Source organism: Microtus oregoni, unplaced genomic scaffold, assembly GCF_018167655.1.
Source record: "Microtus oregoni isolate MIOR12 unplaced genomic scaffold, Mior012 000023F_ref0000262, whole genome shotgun sequence".
Taxonomy (NCBI): Eukaryota; Metazoa; Chordata; class Mammalia; order Rodentia; family Cricetidae; genus Microtus; species Microtus oregoni.
Genome location: NW_024543082.1, coordinates 8,839,898 through 8,845,123, shown reverse-complemented (window position 1 = coordinate 8,845,123; position 5,226 = coordinate 8,839,898). Strand labels below are relative to the sequence as shown.

Here is a 5,226-nt window from a genome sequence, read left to right as displayed (position 1 = left end):
TGTGTCCCTAGGACAATGCAAATGGAGTGCGATAAGTATTCCTTCATTTGTTAGCTTGTTATCTGTCTTTTGAATTTTACTATGGGCAAGGTCTAACACTATAAAGGTAAATCAATAAAATAAATTAATGGTAATCAAACAGAACATTACATAGAAGAGACTCTGTACTGGGGTGGCTGGCAGCTGGGTCACTAACAGCCAGGTAGCAGTAGGGCAGCAAGGACTGCTGACTTGTCCCAGCATGTGGCCACCCATGTGGGCACGTGGCAGCCAATGCATTTTCCTCATATCAACAGTGGAAACTGAACAGGAAAAGAGGAATTGATTTAGGAGGAGAGTCCTCATTCAGCTTCATACCACTGCACAGCGTGTCATGGGGATGAGATCTAGAACTGTATACAAGCATTCCATCAGGCACCGGGCCAAGTCTCAGAGCCTCTCAGCCTCACTTGCCCTGTGCAGCAGAAAGGAGCTCAGGAGGACCTGCTCTCTCCACGGGCTGTGCCGGGTGACCACGTTTGAACCAAAGGCCTGCATGCTACAGAACCCCCAGACCATCATGAACATCCAGGACCCTGAAAACCAGAGGTTGACATGGAACAATTCTCCTAACAGTGTGCTTATCATCAAACAGATCCTAGACACCAGCCTACCGCAGCCCTTCAAAGAGCTCTGAATATACCTCATGGAGGAGAGCAACATGATGGCGTATGTGGAAAAGACAGTGTTGGAAGACCTTGCTATAGTGAGTGGGGAAGAAGTTCTGCACTTTCCATGAAGATTGTGATGACATTTCCAACCAGATAGACGTCTGGATACAGCACCATGCTCTACGCCTCCTCCCTTTTCCAGGAGGGTTTCCACCTCGGCTCTCTGGGCTTCCTGACCTCATTCATCTTTGAGAACTTCCAATCCCAAGTGAATCAGGTGATAGAGGTGACGGCTGCTGTTATCCCGAGGAGCCGGCTGAAGGTCAAGGTGGTGAAAATGCTCAGAGACAAGAAGATAGCCATCTATTATGGCCTCAGCGAAAATGGCCTGGCCACAGAGGACAGAAAGCTGGTCATTCAGTACCAGGTTTTGAATGAAGTGGTGATCGACAGGGGCCCCTCCTCATATCTGTCAAACATAAACATCTACCTGGATGGATACGTTGTCACCACTGTGCAGGGTGCTGGCATGATCGTGTCCATCCTGACAGGTAGCACGGTATATCCAGCTGCAGCTGGGGTTTCCATGGTCCACTCCAGTGTCCTGGCCATCATGATTACAACCATCTGCCCCTACTCACTGTCATTCTGGCTCACTGTGGTCCCCGCAGAAGTCAAGCTGAAGATTATGCTGTCATCTGAAGCCAGGAACACTGCATGGTTATCTTTTGATGGATGGAAGAAGCAGGAAATGAGCCATGGAGACAGCATCAGCATCAGCGCCTCCTGCTCCCTGCTGCCCTCTATCTGTGTGTGTGGCCCTGTGAGTGGCGGGTTTGAGAGCCTTGCCCAGTGTCAGCACTGGAATGCTTGAAGGAAGCAGGCTCACCTCCCAGAGACAGAGGTCCAGGGTGAGGAGGACAGCCAGGCCTCACTTCCCAGCCTCCAACCTGAACCCTCAAGCACTTGGGGGCCTTCCTACTGGCCTTCTGACTGACCTGGCCTTGACAAACTACATGGCTGTCCAGGCATCTGTGTCCTGCACACCTTGCTGGGAGAGCTTGGGTGAGCCTTTTGAAGAACAGGTCAGCTTTTTAATGTCTTTAAATCTCTTTTTCATTTCTACAGAAGCAAAATGAGAATGGGACTGGGTGTGCTACATCTCTCCCAAGGACCCCCTGAGATCCCAGGTCAAGAATTCCCATAGATCAGTCTGTTGAAATTCTGAGGGGTCAGAATTGTTCTTCCCTTTGATCGTGAAATAAAAGTCTTAGCCAGAAATTTCCCTTTAGCTGCAGTGCTTTTCCCCAGGGCCTGTACCTTTCCCCCTGCAACTCTTGGGGTAGGCCTATGCTATGGTCCAGGGGAGAGCAGGGTCTGCAGTGTGGGGCATGCATCTACGAAGCAGGTGTTGACATGTCTAGAAGCCGCTGCTTGACCTAGAACACATGGAGTTTTCATGTGAGTGTTTCATATTAATATCCTAAAATTTGTTCATTGTTAATGAAGGTCATTTTATTATTTTCTGATTCTTCCAATAAGTAAACTTGTTTTTGTTTCTAAAAAGAAAATTATGTAAAAGGAACAGGGAGATGGAGGCTTGAAACGTGAAAGAGGAAGAAGTGAGGAAAAGGGTGGGGATTGGGAGAGATAGAGAGGGGAAGAGGAGCCATCGGATTTCTCGCCAGCCGCTTCCCGTCTCCACACACGGGCCCTGTCAGGCGAGGGTGCTCTGTGCTCTGTCACAACAGACAAGACAAGCCTCAGAACCGGCCCTGCCACTTGCTCTGTGATCCAGCATAATTTACTAACCTTTCCTATGATCTAGCTTCCTCATCTCTGCACTGAAGGCAATTATATTCATTTCTGTCCTACAGTAGTTACGAGGATTACACCAGATAATTAGGATCTACCTGACACAGTGCCTAACACACAATCCACACGTGGTGCACTGTCAGCTCAAAATGCATTTCTAGGTGAGGTTGAGAATGACAGAAGACACTTTTTCAACAGCACCACAAGGCACGCATATGGTCTAGTTTTGGATGCTGGACCACCTATGTGAGCTAATTTTCTGGAGGTCTATACTGAACACAGAATGATAAACTCAAAGCAATAATGACATGGTCTATTTGAATCCATTCTTTAGTCATCAACAGACAGCAACTTCAAGCCTGATTTGGAGAATTAACAAGATTTTGATATGATAATAATAATAATAATCTGAAAAATCAAGAGAGCAAACAAACAAAAATGTCCCTTGAGAATAATAAATGAGTAATTCATTAGAGGAGGAGGACCTAGTCCCACACAAAATGCTTTACTTAATGGAATTTGACCTTCTGGAACTTTATGAGATAATTGAGAAATTCCCAACCACATGGAGGTAAAATATTAGATTAATTATTATATCTCTTTGGATTGGATGCCTTGAGCAGTCATCAGTTTTCGTGCTTGGTCACTCATTAACAATTATTGTCTTGACATCCTAAGTATGCTGGATGACTAATAGTTCCCAGCAGCAGCAAGCGATGTGAGTTACCGGAATCTCTGTTTACCGGGTTATTATATAGCTACACCTAGCTGCATGGCATGGCTAGTCACGGCATTATGTGATGTTTGACCTGAGGAGAGCACCGTATCCTCCAGACTGCTCTCAGCATTTCCCTGCACGGCTTTGCTTTTCTCTTCCTGTCTGCCGTTGCTCACACCTTCTCCTACAATGAACCTTTTTGTTCTCCTAGTATTCAAAATTTATAATTCACTTAAGGTCCAAGTTAAGTGCCCCTTGAACCAACATCGCCCCAATAAAAAGATGTGCTTTTGAGTCCCATTGCACTTTATTGCATTTCCCTCCCATACCTTTTCTTTAGGCCGTCTGCTTCTGTTAGCACACTTTCGCACAATAAGCATGAAGGAAGAGTCCACTGCATGCAGAAACGGTGACCCACTATCACTAGAGCTACTATAGATATTCAAACGCATACCCAAGCATGGCAACCCCATGAGAGGAAAACACCTTGCTTCCCAGGAGGGAATTTTGCTTTATTTTTAGCAGCTGGGCCCCTTTCTACTTCTATGCTTCCCATATGGCTGAGGAATCTAATGAGAAAGGACTCTAAGATTGTGGATTAATATCTATTGACCAGAGAAATAACTTGATGTGAATCTCACTCATTGATCTCATTTCCTCGTGTCAGTGGCCTGAGAGTTCAAAATTAGAGAAATCTGGAAATGAAGGCTTAAGTTGGTGCTTTAGGGTGAAGAGAGAGCTCTTCACTTTCCCCGTGTACCCCTGATCCTGAGAAACCTGGGTTCTAGCTGGACGAAAATACATAAGGAATGAATCAGAGTCCAAGCTGGAGAGATTATGGAGGATATTCAGTATCAGAAGACATTAAGGAATATTTTCCATTTTTATCCAATTGAGTAACGCATCATTATGAAATATGAAAACTTTGACTAGAGGTGTGTGTTCCAAAATCATACAATTCCTGGTATTAGTTTTGAAATACTTAAGAGAAAAAGGAGTAAAAAAGAAAGATAGCAAAAGTGGTAAAATATTAACATTGAAGTTTTCTATATCATTTTCTGCTTTTTCTTTTACACTCTAAAATATGTCTACACATACACACGCACACACACTTTTAAAAAATAGTCTTTTAAGGCAACCCTAACAAGGACCTTTATGTATGAGAGTATTAATCTTCACAACAAGACTTTTATCTGAAATGGTTGGGAGGGCAGGGCTTCGGCTGTTTGCGTTACCAGTCTGAACTATCTGGTTTAATTCATGCAGTTCCAAAGCACTGCTGTGCTATGTGCTCTGTGAAGTAAATCAGAAAGCCATGTGTGCATCACGGCCTGGAAAAAGTGTCTGTGATTTTTAACCTCAACATTTTCTCTTGGTCAAGATTTCAGCTTGTCCAATTCTTTGGTTTTTATCTGTGGGTGAGACAGAGGACAAAGTAGGACCTTACAGAGTATTGAATTTCCTGGCAGCATACCTGGGAATAACCTGGGTAGCAGTCAGTTATTCTGCATTTCTGCCTGCATTTTTTTCTTTGACATCTGAACCATTAAACAAATAATATGTCTACAGAGTTAATCAACTAATCCTTTTAATACTAGACAAAGAACCAAGAAACTTACAATTTCCTCCTTAGATTAAATTAATATATGCAAATTTCCATTTGTGAAATAATCTAAGACACAAAATGGATTTGTGTTTTAAAAATACTTTTGTTTCTGTGGCCCAACCACAGCCAGGGTGGGTCTGAGTGGGTGTTGGGGGCTCCTGATACCATTGAAGGCCATGCTGAAATCAGGGCTCTGGGCCCCCACCTGAGTCTGTGGTGACATCTGAGCCCAGGCTGCTGCCTGGGACTATATCTGAATCTGTAGTCTAATTACAGTCAAGGTCTGTGATATCCATGGCCCAGGGTGCCACCAAAGGACACATTGATGCTCAGGGTCTGGGCCGAATCCTTGGGCCATGTCGGGGTCCATGGTTCAACAGCAGCCAGAATATGGGCTGATGACCATGGCTCAAAGTGTCACAGGGGGTCATAGGAAC

The 5,226-nt window shown here is 44.6% G+C and overlaps 1 pseudogene; it reads left to right on the top strand.

Moving 5' to 3' along the window:
• The first annotated feature begins 342 nt into the window (after nt 1-342).
• Nucleotides 343-1,647, top strand: LOC121462068 (annotated as a pseudogene).
• Nucleotides 1,648-5,226: the final 3,579 nt, after the last annotated feature.